This window comes from Acinonyx jubatus, chromosome A1, assembly GCF_027475565.1.
Source record: "Acinonyx jubatus isolate Ajub_Pintada_27869175 chromosome A1, VMU_Ajub_asm_v1.0, whole genome shotgun sequence".
Lineage (NCBI taxonomy): Eukaryota > Metazoa > Chordata > Mammalia > Carnivora > Felidae > Acinonyx > Acinonyx jubatus.
In genome coordinates, this window is record NC_069380.1 from 39,593,430 (window position 1) to 39,611,735 (window position 18,306).

Consider the following 18,306-nt stretch of genomic DNA (forward strand, 5'->3'; position numbering starts at 1 on the left):
ACACTAGGTGCACTAGGTACCTAGGTACAAATTAGGTACCTAGGTACACTAGGTACCAAATTAGGTACAAATTAGGTACCTAGGTACACTAGGTACCTAGGTACAAATTAGGTACACTAGGATCTAATTTTTATAAACACATTTAACTATTGACTACCTATAAAAACATGACTCACTTTGATGTTTAACTTCTGTTGTTTTTTTTTCTATTATATGCCTCTCGTATATTATAAATTCTTTTGGGGCGCCTGGGTGGCTCAGTCAGTTAGGCATCCGACTTTGGCTCAGGTCATGATCTTGGTTCCTGAGTTCCAGCCTTGAGTTGAGCTCTGTGCTGACAGCTCAGAGCCTGGAGCCTGCTTCAGATTCTGTGTCTCCCTCTCTCTCTGCCCCTCCCCCACTCACACTCTGTCTCTGTTTCTCTCTCTCTCTCTCTCTCTCTCAAAAGTAAATATTTAAAAAATTAAAAAAAAAACAATAAATACTTTCAATTTAAAGTATTTTTACTTTGCAAAAGTAAGCTTTGCAAAAGAAAGCTTTGCAAAAAGAAGCTATATTAGTGCATACATTTTTAGTTGTCTGTTTGCAAACTTTTTTTTTACCTATGATTTCTAATAAAATAAAACTATAAACCTCCTAGAATGATAAAAACACCTCCCACACATATTTCAGTTTCATCTGCTGAATGAAACCCACATGTTTCAGGTACAATAGGTGACATGCAGTTTTATAAATTAGCTACTTATTTATACATCTGCACAGCTTTCTATACTATTATTAATTTTATCCGAAAAACTATTATATTCATATATATGCAGATAAACGTGTTTCCTTTCAGACACTGTTTTCTCTCATCTGGCAGAATTAATGGCTTGTATTGCCTTTCATGGTATGAAAGAGCTATGTGGTATCAGTTACACATAAGAATTGCAGACAACTTTTCAGGCCCAACTGAGTTTTGGGATTATTATTATTTGAGATTATTATTTGTAGCAGCAAAGCCAACAAAGTATTTTGCTTGTTGGACTACCAAGTGTTCTGGAGATAGGAGGGATCAAACTGTTTTATTGATCCAAGGTTGGGTTTTATTTATTTATTTATTCATTTTTTAGGAGATACCATGAAAGGATAAAGAGAGGAACAGAAGAAATAATATCAGTAAGAAGGTAGTTTTAACATAGGGTCATAAGAATGAGTTCAGGAGAGAATAGAAGAGAAGGTTTAAGTAGAGATATTAGAAAGGTCAAAAGTATGGAGAGTTTAGTGTGATACAAGAAGAGGGTTTTGGCCAGAGTAAGAAATCTTCAATTTAAAAATCAGAGATGAAGCCTTAGAGAGGATGCTGACAATCAGCTTGTATAGATGGGAGTAAGCGGTTGAAATAAAGTGAGCATGAACATTTGTATGTAATGAGGATAAGGATTTGGATAATAGTCATCTGCGTGAATACTGTAGTCATTTGAATTATTTAAACATTGAGGCCAGTCAGGGGTGGACAGAAGGAATCATAAGGAAGCTATGTTGTGGGAATAGTTGAACGGCATGATCCTAAAGGACAGAAGATGTTTTTACATATGGTTAGAGGCATCACTATGCAGGAGCCATGAGGTAGGCGCATGCTTTTCCCATCTCAGATCATCTCTGATGCTAAAATATGAGAGATGAAGGAAAATAAAATATAGTTCTTTAAGAAAGCTGCAGAAAAGATGAGACTTGTTTAGATCTGAATTTCAGTAAGACAGCAATAAGGGATTATTCAGAGAAAATTATGATAATGTATGGGAGTTTTGTTTATTTCTTTTTACCTATGGAATAGGATTCTAAAAAAAACACATTGAGGTTGGAAGAAGAGAAAATATCAGTTAAGGATTGCCTTCAGCTGCACAAAGTAGATAACAGATAAAAGTGCCTTAAAAAAAAGAACAGCTTTTTGCCTTTTTTTTTTTTTTTTTTTAATCTAGAAAGAATGTCAGAGCTAGGAAGCCCCGGGATAGTTCATTCCCTTCACAAGGTCACCATTTTCACAGACTTCTATCTCCCTGCTCCACCATCCATAGTGACTGCTATAATCCTCATGGTCACCTGCCTCAAATTGACTTTCAGCCTTATATTACAGGCTATAAACAGTAGACTAATAAGGAAACAACAAGGAGAAAAGGGTGATGACTACATCAAAAAGTAAAATATGCTCAAATATTTCAGTGGACTTCCACTGACACCTGAGAAAACATTGCAATGTCAAGGGAGGCTGGAAAATTATTTTATTTTATTTTATTTTATTTTATTTTATTTTATTTTATTTTATTTATCTTATTTTTTGTTTTACCTTGTTTTCTTTTGTTTTGCTTTAATTTTATTTTTAATTTTTCTAATAAGGTCCATTGCCATTTTAATGAAATCAGGAATGCCTACACCTAACTCCATCTTTCCTACACATTTACATTTTCATTTTCGGTTTTTTTCCTCACCAAGTTTAAATATTTCATTACTGAGACTGATTATTCTTTGTTTCCTACCACCATCCCCAAGAATAGAAGTAAAGTACAGGACGGGCATGACAGTACAGAGAGGGCAGAAGAGAGGGAGGTGGGGAAAGATGAGATCCCTTATTTCAGCCAGTGCTCCGATACGTGAAAAATATAAAGTCTGGGGGTAGTGATTACAAGTGTTTTCTCAAAAAGAGTCACAGTGATCCTAATTTGAATTAATTATACTCTCCACATAGTCAAAGTGTAAGAATTCTAATGAATGCTGTTGAGGATGGGGATGAGAGACAAAGAATTACCAGTCTCAGTGATGAAATATTTAAATTTGATGGGAAATACCCAAAAATGAAAATGTAGATATCTGGGGCACCTGGGTGGCTCAGTCGGTTAAGTGTCCAACTTTGGCTCAGGTCATGATCTCACAGTTCATGAGTTTGAGCCGCACATCAGGGTCTCTGCTGTCAGCACAGAGCCTGCTTTGGATCCTCTGTCCCCACTCCTGCTCGTTCTCTCTCTTTCTCTGAAAACAAATAAACAAACTTAAAAAAAAAAAAAAAGAAAGTGTAGTTATCTAGGTAAGATGGAATTAAGTCTAAGCATCCAGTCTCCCCTTTTCCACAACCCCGTATTATTATAGATTATTTACTCAAAACCATGGCATAAACATGAGAAATTAGCAGAGGATTACACAATGCTTAAATTAAAAAAAAAATTAATGATATGGAAAAAGTTTTATAATATATTGTTAAATGGTAAAAGACTATTACAAAAAAAAAGACTATTAGAAAACTATGTGTACATTTTAATTCTTCTTCTCCCCTCTGTCACCCATATTTTGAAGGATATTTACTCAACTACCAAAAATAGTTATACTTGGGTGGGAGTAAATTTTACTTTCTCCATATCTTTTTGTTCTTGCCATATTAAGCATGGGTTACTATTTTAATGAAAAAGTTTCAGTAAATACTTAAGCTTTTGCTAATTGGCAATTTCTGAAAGGTATTTTCCCCTTTGATGACCCATATCATGCACACACTTTCCTACATTTTTGAGAATAGATCAGTTACTACTTCTTAAATTGCACTATTTACAACCATAATCTAATGAAGCACTTTATTTGGGGTCAGAGACTGGGACACATTGCTAAGCCTTGGGACTGACTCAAGAAAACTGGTAAATTTAGCTACTTAGTATTAGGAGCTTGAGACAGCTCCATTCTCACTCATTAGGAACTTCGAGTGATTACTTGCATTCTAAAGAAACCAAATGTCTTTGAATATTTTATAAATAAGACAAGCCACATAATATGCTATTTTGAATGTTCTAGTGTTTTGATACTGCATAATGTGATGCAGCCTGACATTACAGAGATCAGCTTCTTTTTTGTTTGATGCTGTTCTTAAAATGTTTTATTACAAATCATTATGCAACATGTGCATTTATCTTCATATTACAGTGACAATATATTTGTAAATCATGGAATTACTGCATTATATTTGCATTTATTTCCTTTGGTAAAACAATAGTTATATATTTTATTCTTATAATTTATACAACCTTATTCATGCACACACTAAAAAAAACAGCAACAAAACCCTTAACTTTTTGTAATCACACAGCTATAAACACACCAAGAAAAAGATGTGATAATTAAATGCTTTTGAGTATACAATGAAGATGCTACTGAGAGAAAATAGTTCATTTTAGAATTTCCATTAATTTTAGGCTTACTGAAATCTAAGTGGCAGCCAAGGGAAAAATACTTATTTAGACACTGAGTTGAGTAGTTTATTTAACAAATACTAAGTGCCTACTATGTGTTATGCCCCACTGTAAACTCCAGGAGTACAATACTAAAGAATAAATAATTTTTCTCATGGACATTGCAATTTCTGTTCATTTAATTTTTTCCCCTTAAATAGAGTTTACATTTTAGAGCAGATTTAAGTTATCATCAAAAATAGAGTAGAAGGTGCCCAGGTATCACATATACACACCCACCTATGCATAACTTTCCTCATTATCAATATTTCTACCAGAATGGAACATTTTTACAATCTATAAACTTACATTGACACATCATATCACCCAAAGTCCATGTTTAAGGCTCACTTTAGATGTTGTACATTCTGTTGTTTGAATAAATTCTACCGGTTTATCATATGTACCCATCGTTGCAGTATACAGAGCAGTTTTACTGCCCTGAAAATACGATGTTCCTATTTATCCCTTCCTTCCCCCAATCCCTGTCATTGCTTTAGCTGGGCATTCCAATAGAATGTTGAAGTGTTGAAAGAGGATATGCTTGGCTTGTATCTGATCTCAGTGGGAAAGCTTCCAGTTTCTGACCATTAAGTATGATGTGAGTGGTAGGGTTTTGTATATGTTTTTTATCAAACTGAGAAAATTCTCCTTTATTCCTAGTTGCTGAGAGTTTTTGTCACAAATGGGTGTTGTATTTCAACAAGTGCTTTTCCTGCATCTTGTTTTGTTTTACTTATTTTGTGGTTATAATATATAATTACAATGTATGTATTATATATTACAATATACATTAGCAACTAATCCAAGTTTTGGTGGTTAATTTTGTGTTAATTGGATGGGCTAAGGGATACCCATTAACTGATAAAACATTATTTTGGGGTGTGTCTGTGAGTGTTTCTAGAAGAGATTAGCGCTTTAATCATTAGACTGAGTCCAGAAGATCCACCCTTACATGTGCATGGATATCAACCCATTGATTGAGGGCCTGAATAAAACAAAAAAAGTAAGGGAGGGTGAATTCTTGCGCTATCTTCTTGAGCTCTGATGCTTATCTACTCCTGCCCTCTGACTTTAGAGCTCCTGGCTTTTGGGCCTTCAGATTTGGAACTTATATTAGCAGCCCCCCTTTCTGAGGCCTTCAGCCTTGGACTTGGACTTACACTAGTATGGGACCTATGGTTCTCACGTTTTCATATTTGGACTAAATTAAACCTCTGACTTTCCAGGTTCTCCAGATTTCAGATAGCAGATTTTGAGACTTTTCAGTCTCCATAGCTTCATGAGCCAATTCCTATAATAAATCTCATCTATCTATCTATCTATCTATCTATCTATCTATCTATCTATCATCTACCTGTGTTATCTACCTTCTACATGCTTTTGGTTCTGTTGCTCTGGATAACCCTGACTAATACACAAGTCCACATTCAAATGACACTATACCACTGCACAGGTAATGTGAGTACCTTATAATACAAAATAATCCTAATTCTTCTCTCCCATTCTGTGTATCATTGCTGTCATTTATTTCACTTCATATATAAGCAAACACACACACGCAAACACACACACACACACACATATTCTTATACATAACAATAAATAAGAAAATTCATTGCTGCTGCTATATTTTGAACAAATCATTATCTGTTAGATCAATTAAGAATAAAAAAGGTAAGTTTTTATTTTATCTTCACTTATTCCTTTTCCAATGTTCTTCCCTCCTTTGTGAGTATATGAGTTTCTGATCTATATCTTTCTCTTCTCTAAAGAACTTCTTTTAACGTTTTATATAAGGCAGGTCTAAGGCAATAAACTCCATCAGTTTTTGTTAGTTAAAAACGTCCTTTTTGGGTGCCTGGGTGGCTCAGTCAGTTAAGCGTCCCACTCTGGATTTCAGTTTGGATCACAATCTCCTGGTTCGTGGGTTCGAGCCCCACATGGGGCTCTGTTCTGACACCATGGAGCCTGCTTGGGATTCTCTCTTTCCCCTTTTCTCTCTTTGCTTCTCCCCTCTCTTGCACTCTATCTCTGTCTCAAAAAAAAATAAAAAGGCTTTATTTTTCCTTAACTTTTGAAGATAATTTTTCAGTGTACACAATTCTCTGTTGTTGTTTTGTCTCTCGACACTTTAAATATTTTACTCTACTCCCTTCTTGCTCACACGAATTGTGCAGAAAACTCATATGTAATTCTTGGGCACCTGGGTGGCTCAGTCTTTAAGCATCTGACTTTGGCTCAAGTCATGATCTCATGGTTCATGAGTTTGAATCCCACATCGGTGAACTGGAGCCCTGGTTCGGGTGAGCCTCACTTCTCTCTCTTTCTTGCTCCCCCCACCCTCTCTTCCCCTCCTGGTACTCTCTCTCTCTGCACCTCACTGACTTGTATCCTCTCTTTCTCTCAAAAAGAAAGAAACAAACAAAAAACACCGCCCCCCAAAACAAAAAAAAACCCAAAAAATCTCCCCTAAAACTCATATGTAATTATCTTCACTCCTCTGTAGGCAGGGTGTTTTTCTTCCCCTGGCTTCTTTCAAAATATATATATTTTAAATGAAAATGGTATGCCTAGGTGTGATTTTTAGATACTTATTTTGCTTGGTGTTTTATGAGCTTGCTGGATCTGTGGGTTTTTGTCTGTTATTAATTTTGGAAAATTTTCAGTCATTACTGTTTCAAGTATTCTGTTTTTTTTTTTGTTTTTTTTGTTTTGTTCTCCTCCTGGTATTCCTATACGTGTATGCTACACATTTGTATTTGTCCCATAGTTCTTGGCTATTCTGTTTATTCATCTATTTTAGTATTTTTCTTTAATTTGCTTTTCAGTTTTAGAAATTTCTATTGTGATGTCCTCAAGCTCAGCAATTCTTCCCTTATTCTACTAATAAGCCTATCAAAAGCATTATTTCTGCTACAATGTTCTTGATCTATAGCATTTTTTAAAGTTTATTTATTTTGAGAAAGATCATGGGACAGAGAGCAGGGGAGGGGCAGAGAGAGGGACAGAATCCCAAGCAGGCTCCACACTGTCAGCGAGAAGCTGGACTGGAGGGCTAGAGCTTACCAACTGTGAGATCATGATCTGAGCAGAGATCAAGAGTCAGACACTTAATCGGCTAAGCCATCCAGACACCCCAGATCCTATAGAATTTCTTTCTGCTTCTTTCTTGGTTTTTCTGCTCCCATTGCCCATCTATTCTTACATGCCCTCTACCTTACGCGTTACAGCTATTCATATATTTATATAATCACAGTTGTTATACATTCCTGGCTTGAAAATTCCAGCATCTCTGCCATATCTGAGTTTGCTTTTGATGCTTTCTCTGTCTCTTCAAACTGTGTTGTTTTGCCTTTCAACATGTCTTGTATTTTTTTTTTTTTTTTCTAGACTCAGACATGAGATACTGGGTGAAATGAACTACCACCCCCCCTCTCCCCCCACCAGCAAAGCCAAATAGTGCACCTTCAGACTCCAGCTGCTCCCTGTTTGCCCTCCTGGGAAATCCCACACTCCTCCCAACCAGATTACGCCCCAGGTACAGTTTGTGAGCATCCCTGATGGTGTTCAAAAGAGAACATTTCCTGATTTAAGGGCTTACGTGAAAGGGTCAGCTCCTCCATGGAATGGCGCTGGCAATTAGGCTGGGTCGGTAAGAGAGAACAAAGCCATGAGGATTTTCTTCAAGGGACAAGATCTGAGGAACAGGCAGAGTGATGGTCTTTTGAGTTCAATTCTAGAGAACTCGGAGTTGGTGGGGAATAACTGGCCTCAGGACGTGCAATGAAATGGTGTGTTTGGGTTTTTGAGGCTTCGGACCTTGGCAGATGTGGGACCGGGACCCCAAGTTTCCGCTTCGGAAGCCTATGTCCTTTCACTGACTAGGTCCTTAGTTCTTCAGGAAGGCCATAAACTTGTGTGGGCGCTTTTTCACTGCCCCCATTGTGGCCTCAGACAACAGCTCCCACGCCCAGCCTTTACGCCACAGCTCATTCCCACACTCGTGGTGGCAAGCACTCTGGGGCCAGGTGCCACAGTGTGACTCCGAAAGGGACAGGGACAGGCATCTACAAGGATTGAGGTTTGCCTGATAGGTGTCAGGAGCCAGAAGCCTCGCGGCCGACTTCGGGACGAAGGTATTAAAGCAGCCAAAATTCCACACGGCCTTACCGGCCCCCGTAGATCTCTCAACATCTCGCGAGATCTGTTTCTGCTGGGTGGTTAACTGAGACGGCAGAGTTCCTGGCGTGGACGCAGTGCTTTCTGCTTTACCTCCGTCTCAGTGCTGTTCCAGCTGCTCTGCGGGGACCTACCAGCCTTACCAATAGGTGAGGAGTGGAGGGAGGAGGAGAATTCTATTGTCCTGTGGTTACAGTTTAGTCTTTTAGTGCGCTTTTATCTTTGGATTATTAACTTCACCTGTGCTCCGTGTTTAATCCCCTTAAACGGGACAAGAAGCCGGGAGTGGGCTGGAGATGACTAGTTCCCTTCTTCCATGTGGAATGCTATTTCCTTTCCTGCAGTGGGGTTGCATATTTCCTTTCCTGCAGTGAATTAAACTCTGATAAAACCTGGGAAATTAGACTAATTAAACAAAATGCTCTGGCATATTTTAAAATGTTTTATTTTTCCTCTACCTCTGCCAGAAGTAAGAGAGTTTTTGTTGTTTTTTTCAGCTTTCAGATTCACTGTAAGAATCAGGTTGAGCTTTTGGAGGTAAAAAAACAAACAATGTGGAGTCCCCTTTATTAGTGGGTACTTCTGGAATTTTTGACTGTCAAAGCTATCCACACTGATCCTCCAGTAATTATCAAAGTTTAATTTTCCCTAGCTGGGGATGTTGCTGTTCATGGGCTTCTGATCTGGTAAATTGTGATTGTTTGTAATTTGCCTGTTGGTCTCTCCAATTTTGGGGATACTGGTTTTGCCTGTAATCTCATTTCTCTTATGGATCTAAGAAAAATTGATTTTCCACTGTGTTTAGTTTTTTTATTGTTGTTTAAAATAAGAGTACCAGTTCCAAGCTTCTTACATTCCAGACTGCAGACCAAAAGTGTGGAGATTGCATTTCAATAGAGGAAGACAAATAATAAACAGGCAAACAAAATAAGCATATACTGTGTCAGATGGTATGTGCTGTGGAGAAAATAAATCAGGATAAGGTAAATACACAGTTCTGTTATGGGACAGAACAGTTTCCTATCTCAGGTTCAGCTGCTCGCTGCTGGAAAATCTTGCTACTCAAGAGACTGGTGATGGTGAGAAAAGAAAGGTTGCTTTATTCAAGAAGCTGGCAACCTGGGATGATGGTGGACTAAAATCTCCAAGACCATTTTTTACCATCCAGGTGAAGCTGGAGGGTTTTAAAGAGGAAGGCATGGGAAAAGGAAGGGGGGTATGTGCTAGAGAAGCAGGATCCCGGGCAGTTAGTCATATGTCGACATGACCGTGAACAGACTTGCTGGCATCCTTGGTGACTGTTTTCAAATGTAGTTAGGCCTTATTTTCTGGGAAAGTGCAGTTCTTTACTCCTCAAGGCTGATGGTCTGCAAATTTCAAGGAAAGTATGTTACTCCTGCTGCAAAAACCAAAGGGTTAAGGTCAGCAAGCAAGGAGTGCATAAGCTTGAAGCACCTTAACACTTAAGATGGGTTGGGGTGCTGTTAACGGTTCTACTGATAGGGACAAATTGCTCTTTTATATTGGATAGTCAGGAAAGGCCTTGCTGAAAATGTGGCATTTGAGCAGAAGGAGAGATCCTGGTGGCTATCTGGGGGAAAGAACAGGTGCAAAGACTCTCAAGTGTCAAATGTTCTTGGTGGTCCAGAACAAGAAAGGTTGTGTGTCTGGGCAGAGAGAATGAGAGAGAAGTAGGAGATAAGTCACAGGTAATGCCTGGTGAACCCTTGTAGGCCACTGTAAGGTCATTTGTTTTGATCTGTGTGAGATGGGGACGCTAACAGTCTTGCACTGAAGACTGAGGTAATCTGATTTAAGTTTTAAAAGTTTATTTTAGCTGTTATGCTGCACATAGACTGTAAAGGGACAGATTTGAAAACAAAGATTAGGGAGCTAATCCAGTATTCAGGCTTCCCTGTGTCATTTATCAGGTTGGTAGTGGTTAGGTGGTAATTTCAGGTTTTAGAATCTGGATATGTTTTGAAGATAAGAGTCAATAAAATTTGTTTTTTGAATTTGTGATATGAGAGAAATAGAGGAAGTAACAACACCCCAATTTTTGACCCAGACCAAAATGAAACATCCGTTTACTGTAATTATGGAAGAAAGTATCTGAACTGGACAGAATATGAAGTATGGCCTAATGGTAGATTGAATTTCAATATGAACACATCACATATAATCCATGTGATGTTTGCAAATATAAATTGGTAACACAACTGAATCAAAATTAATATTCAGAAGAGAGTTACCAGCACTGGATAAAGAATGGACCAAAGATTTTATAAGCATTTTGGTAGAGGATGATTTCTGGGAACTTCAATATTACCTTGCAATGCAATTTCTTATTCTATATGTGTTCTCAAGGACAGAAGATCAAACAGCTACTAGGAAATTCTAGGCAGCAAATAAAAGGAGAAGAAAAATACTTAAAGAAACTCTAAATAGAAGAAAAAATATAAAAATGTAGTATTACATAACAGAAATAATAAAAACCAGAGGCTTAGTTGACCCACAAAACATCCACTATCATCAGGCACATGTTTGAATGCTTTTCTATTGAGAGGAGGTACCCATGGAAGAGGCTGAAGGGATCCTGTAATTACCAAATGTTTGTCGCTTCAAATTTTTCTTTGCTATGGGGTCAGGAATGTTTGTTGTAATTTAATAAAGTTGATAGGAGAAGATTGGGGGAAGAAAACAAGCCACAGTCATTAACCTATAGCATTTTTCACATTTAAATATATATTTGAAAGGTGTTTAGTATTGTTTATGCAAAAGCATCTATAATGGGATTTATTAGAGAATAATTATGTATGTTGTTCTTAAACAGTGTCTAAATTAAATATTCTGTGATTTGTATTGTCAAAGAATACTCATTCTGAATTCTTACATAATTGCATTAAGTAGCACTTATCTTTATTTATTTTATTCTCTTTGTTTTAGCATATTGGTTTTTGGTCTGTATTGTTTTGGTTAAAAGGGAGCTGAATAATAAGCCATCCTGTCTGTCCTTTTAAAAATTAAATACTATTAAACTTTAATGAAGTTTTAAAAATTAAACAAAACATTAAGAATATATTTTTAAAAGAGAAGAGTATATGTGATATTCTATAATCAATGAGAAAAAATATTTTCCTCTGATCAACTAAGGAACAGGCAGTTGAGAATATTTGCTCAAAACATTTTATGTGATTTATTCTATTAAAGTATTATTTAAATGATTTTTATTACTTATTTTGCAGAGTAGTTTCTACATCTTTTTGTTAGTAAATTGATAGTTGCATATGGTATCTGTAATCATATTCTGTTCATATGTAAAAATTTATGAGTGATTGTAATATAAAGTATTAGGTATAAAAGTTAGGCTATGAAACAACAGACTAAAAATGAAGTATAGTCATCACATAAGTTTTTACTCATGCATTACATTTTAGAGGTCAAGTACATACTTTTATTTATAGTGATGCTTGGCCATTGTTAATAAAATTGCTACCATGTGTATGATTTTGTAGACTGTTGAGGCAGCTGAGGAATGTTCCTCTAGCTATAACTTAAACCAGTTTCACAAATTCTCTAAACTTCACTTGACTCATCCATAGACTAGCACTACATCTCCACCTTCTTTTATCCTTTCCCAAGATTTCCAACTCTATTAATGAGGAAATTCTACAGCAAGAAGTAGGAATATATACATAAATTGGGTGTGTGTATATATATATATATATATATATATATACACACACACACACACATATATGTGTGTGTGTGTGTGTGTATGTGTGTGTGTGTGTATGTATATTTTTAAGTAGCTTTGACCAAAAAATATATATAAACACATAATATTACATAACAGACATTCATAAGATAGGATAAATACCTACAGATTTATTTAATTTATTTAATTTCATATCCCAATTTACATCATTAAGGATCCGAATTCTTTCTTACTTTACATATATTATCCTCAGGGTATAAATTTTATTATTGACTGTCTCTCCTTATAATGGCTATCACAGTCTGTGGCAGTACAAGAAAATGAAACAATGTCCACCATATTTATATGTGTGTGTTTATTCTGTGTGTGTGTGTGTGTGTGTGTGTGTGTGTTGGGAAGTGCCTTTTATTATGTGTTTCTTTTTTTCCAGCCTTCTTGAGGTATACTTACTATATACAAGAAACTTGCACATATTTAATGTGTACATTTTGGTGAGTTTGGGCATATGCATACACCTGTAACACCATCACCACAGTCAAGGTAGAAAACATTCATCACCTCCAAAAGAATTCTTGTGTCTTCTTGTTCCTCCTCCCTCGCTGCTGCTGCTGTAGTTGTTATTGTTGTTCTTCTGCTTCTCCTTCTTTTGGTGGTAAGGAAACTTAGCATGGAATCTATCCTCTTAAATAGTTAAGTGAACAATACCATATTGTTAACTATAGGTTCTGTGTTGTACAGATCTCTAGAACTTGTATACCTGCAACTTTATACCAGTGAAATAAGTCAGTCACAGGAGGACAATTACTTCATGATTCCATTTTTATGAAGTATCTAAAATAGTCAAATGCCCGGAAGCAGAGAATAGAATGATGGTTGTAGGGGATGGGGGTGTGGAAATGGGGAAAGTTTGTCCAGTGGGTATTATGTATTTTTCTTTTTATTACTAAATAACATTTAAGTCACTCAGCAAATTTCCTTTCACGTCTCACAAGCTACAACTTTAACAATCGCAACTGTTTCTTGGCAACGGTAATTGAGCAAGGCTGATATTTTTCTGGTTTGTACCAATGTGTGGCTTTTCCACTTATTAGATTTTGAAACAATTTTGGATTACTTGCCAAACAGCTGCTGACTCAAGCCTATCTAGTACTTCAACAGCCCTATTCTCAGAATCTTCTGACAGGCAATTTTTTTTTTCCAATTTATTTTTTTAAATTTTATTATTTATTTTTTTTTAAATTTACATCTAAATTAGTTAGCATATAGTGCAACAATGATTTAAGGAGTAGATTCTTTAGTGCCCCTTACCCATTTATCCCATCCCCCCTACCATAACCCCTCCTGTAACCCTCAGTTTGTTCTCCATATTTATGAGTCTCTTCTGTTTTGTTTCCCCTCCCTGTTTTTATATTATTTTTGTTTCCCTTCCCTTATGTTCGTCTGTTTTGTCTCTTAAAGTCCTCATATGAGTGAAGTCATATTATTTTTGTCTTTCTCTGACTGACTACTTTCACTTAGCATAATCCCCTCCAGTTCCATCCTTGTAGTTGCAAATGGCAAGATTTCATTCTTTTTGATTGCTGAGTAATACTCCACTGTATATATGTAGCACATTCTTTGGACCTCCAGCCATCAGCCCCTTGCAGCGGAGTGGGGCCTCCAGAATTCCACTCCTGTGTTGAAGCAGCTATCCATTCTGATTAGGGATGCCTTTGTAATACCAGTTGCTACATACCTTAGAGGAGGACTAGGGAGGATTAGGATCACTATGCTTCTTGTGTAGAACCCATGGATATAGGAAGTCAGTGGGTTCCCTGATAAAATCAGTTTCATTGAAAAAGTAGAAAAGGAAATGGATGGTTACTAAGCCATCTACAGTATCTGCTGCAATACTTGGTAATATGGAGGTCTTTATTATGTGTGATAGCACTAAGAATGGTCTTTTATGTGTGACCTTCCCCAAGGAATTCTTACATGCTTTATAAATCCTGAGTATTTTTCACTTACAAGTTTAGCTAGCGGCAACAGTAGAAAGATGCCCTGTTCCTTCCAAGTCACTGCTTATTATTCAATAACTGTTCTGGCCATTGTCCTCAATATATAGATACATTTCCTTATCCATACACCCCTAAACCCCAACCCCTGACACAGATAAGACCAGTCTTAAGGTCCAGTTGTACTTTATTGAGAAGTTAAAGAATACAAAATAGAATGCAATGCAGGGATTTTTAAGAAGTGAAACATAAAGTTAGATATGTCTCTTAGAATCCATCAGCTGCACAAGATTTTCTGTTGACTTTTTTTTTTTCCCTTAGACTCTTGACTGCTTTTTAGTTATAGGAGTCAGTGTCTTTTTACCTGAATGAGACTCCTTAATCACCTCCTCCCTACTTAGAGTCCAGCCTTTCATCTTTCCTTTAAGGTGAGGGAGAAAAAAAAAAAAGAACCTCCTATTCCTTGCATAATTCTATGAAACAGACTTCAACATCATAACAGTCTTCCTGGAAGGAGGAAATTTTGCCCAGAGGAAAACAATTTGAGACATTAATATATGGAGCAATTTGGTATCATTTCAAATCCTTATTTTCATTAAATGAGTCTTATTTCTCATTTATATCATCAAAGGCCCATTTAAGCTATTCCCATACTCCCACTTCTCCCAGAAGATGACCTTCTCCCCAGTGAACTTTGCCTATAACTAATAAAACTTAGGGATTACATTTCTCTTAATTCTAGCCATCCATTATCAGATATTGGGGACAAGTCTCAGAAGACCCTCTGTAACAAGTTCCTTATAAAATGTGTCTAGAATTAGTCTTTTCAGTAGAATATAGTATGTATTTAGCCTGAAAGATAGCTAAACTGAAGAAGCCTTAAAGCAATATTGAATAAGATTGAATATATAAACAGTTTTGCTTACCCTAGACACCAGAAAATGAATTGCAATAGATAGGAATATATTTCTATTTCCAAAATCTTTTCAGAAATAGACTTGGAAGTGCCCTTCGCTCCCCCAACACATACGTTCAGGACTGAATGAAAATAACAAGGGAGTTTGTTGAGAATGACTCTATAAACATGAACATGTGAATGCTGAGTACATACGTTTGAAATAGTAAAACTTTCTGATATCCTCTGATCTCTCTTGTTCCTCCTCCTTTCAATGGAACATAAGCTGTTCCATGGTCACTATTTAGGAAAGGATATGTTAGCCTAAAGCAATTTCTTCTAACTTGGTTTTTAAATGACTAGTTCTTGAGCAAGTAGGAAGAACCCAGGACATAAACAATAGGCTTTTGGAGAGCTACAGGGAGAAGCAGAGAGAGTGCAGTGCTCTTTTAGACTGGGGAAAATAATGCCCAAATTAAAGCTGGGAGGAGAGGGACATATAAGTGGTAGTGGTTAGATGGAAGCAATTTTCTTTGAAAAAGTCTTTGTTTTCTTGTCCCATAATTCAAGTCCAATAGAGATAAAAATATATTAGAAAGTTTATACAATCTAATAGCAAGAAAGTATATTATTTTGCTTTTCAGGTAGATCTAGGGGAAGGAGGAGGAGCTGGGGAACCCTAGAAAAAATGGATGGCTATGTGAAGAACCTAAGTAGATGATCTTACGCAACCTCATAGAGTTTCATGGATAGAAGCATAAGAATGATTTCCTTTAGTGGGACTTTGAGCATTGAAATGAGGGATGATTCAGTGTCAGCCCATATGCACTGACAACTAAGAACATGACAAGATGATGAATGTATTGGTAAATACCATCATGGACAGATGATGATGAGAACCAGATGGCACTCTTTCAGTAGCAAGTAACAAACAACCCAGCCGACAATGACTTAAACAATAAAGACATAACAAGAACCCAGGAGGTCTGATTAATTTAGCAGCACAATGATGTCATTAAGTCCCTGGGTTTTTCATATTCTTTTCAGTCAGCCTCAGGTGTTGGCTTTAGTTCTGTCTTTTCCTCAAGGATCACTGGACAGCTATTGTAAACCTTGGCATCATATTTACTAAACTGCCTCCAAATAAATAAAATAAGGGCACTCTTCTTGACAATCTACTTTTATTTATAAGAGAGAAACTGGCTTAGGATACTTAATGCAGTCTTTCCATTTGTATTTTAGAGGACCTGGCTATACCTAGCTGAAATACAGGCAAAATTTTGTGAATTCTGTTGGCAAAAATATGAGCTGAAGGGGATTTGGGGGAAGAGGACAGAATATGTGTCTGGCAGGTAAAATGTCAGCTATATTCACCATTCTATACTTCTATACCACAACTATGGAGAACACAACACCCATGACCCTAAGAAAAGGAGAGGGATTTGTTCATTGACTTTATTCTTCAATGTCGGCAGAATTATTTAAATACAAAAAGAAACAAGCCAAAAAGTTACAATGAGTTGTGTGAAAATATGGTTATATATTTTACACAATTTAATGTAAAGAGACTCATAATAAATATAACTAAGAATGTAGAAATATGTGAAATTATGTATATCATGTATATTTTTGAGAGGGACAAATGTATTAGGTTTGTTAGTTCCTATGGTGAAGTAAGAAAAATTGTTGGTAAGTGACCCAAGATTTTTTCTTTTTTTCTTTCCTGGACAATGGGATAACAGGGATTGAGACTGTTAGAGGTAGTGGGGTTCCACCAGCTGCCCCAGTGTCTTTCTCTGTAGTGTGGTTATAGTATGGTTGCCAGATAAAACACAGGTTGCTCAGTTAAATTCCAATTTCAGGAAAAACAACAAACACTATTTTAGTAAAAGTATGCCCCTAATATTGCACAATGCATAATTAAATAATTGTTGTTAATCTGAAATTCACATTTAACTGGGCTTCCTTTGTTTTTATGTGCTAAATCTTGCAACCCTACCTTAACCAGAGCAGTTGGAATATCTCAGAACACCCAAGTCTCCAAGGGCTCCTGGGTACCTGGATTTCCTAGAGATTACTTTCTATCAGCAGGCACTTTAAATTCAACAATTTGGCCTTCAGGTAGTTGCAATGCAGGTAGTAACTACACCACTTTCCACACGTGCCCTAAAAAAGGCAAAACTTTAGGGGTGAAGACTCCTTCCAAAGAACTATGTCCAGGAGAGCACCCTAGTGCTTACATGTGCTCTGTGAGATCATGGGAGAGGCAAGCATCTGTGCCTTTTCTTCCGTTGCTAACCAAGCCTTATATGACTTTCCTTGCCTCCCTGATCCCAGTCCTCCAAGATTAGTGTCATCTCTTACTCTTATGAAACTATATTCCACTTTTGAGCTAAGAGACAGGTGAGATGTATGTCTGCTCTTTTCGCATAGACACAGGCTCATCCTTTATTTCTTCATAACACATACAAAAAGACTAATTCCTAGGGCAGTGCTTCACATATAGTAAACAATTTTTTACCGAGTGAATGAATCAATTAATTTTACTTTACGATTTGGCATAACTCAAAGGAAACAGTTTGTGAAAAATAAGGCTTGATATTTCTTGACTGCTTTTAGAAGTCATAGACTGAACAAACCCATATATAACTCTTATTACACACTGCTTTACAATGATTAAGAATAACTTTATGGAGCTGAAACCTGGCTGAGTCCACTTATATTCACTGATCAAAATTAACACTACCCTTGATGGAAAAAATGTAAACTGGGTGCAACCTAGTATGTTATAATAAGAGCACTATGTTATTTCTGTGATATTCCTGCCAAAATGCATGAAATGAATCTAGGATCTAGTCATGAGAAAATATCAAACTCGAGTTGAGGAACACTCAACTACTCTTGTAATCTTCAAAATTCTCAGGAACTATGCTGAACTAAATGACACTAATGAAAATCATAACTGAAAGCAATGCTTGATCTTGAATTGGCTCATTTCACTCCCGGGGCATTTGATGGAATTTGAATCCAAGGGTTCGATAGTAGTACTATCTTAGTACTAACTTCTTGATCTTGATGGTTGTGCATTCGATGTATAGGGCAGTGTCCTGATCTGTTGAAGTAGAGTGCTAATTTTATTAATTGGTAATCAGCATGTCTGAAAGTTACTGCACAAATCATCATGAAGATATAAGATATGTCTGCAGTCTACCCTCAATAACAGTTTTTCTACTACTTTTGTAACTTTTCAACTGAAATTATTAACAAAAA

General features: G+C 36.6%; 1 long non-coding RNA gene across 1 annotated transcript in view; it reads left to right on the forward strand.

The window, feature by feature from the left end:
* The first annotated feature begins 8,392 nt into the window (after positions 1–8,392).
* Positions 8,393–18,306, forward strand: part of LOC128314329 (uncharacterized) — a 172,767-nt gene continuing 162,853 nt past the window's right edge. The window contains exon 1 of the long non-coding RNA XR_008295843.1: positions 8,393–8,578. This is a non-coding gene — a long non-coding RNA (uncharacterized LOC128314329). The remainder of the gene's footprint in view (positions 8,579–18,306) is intronic.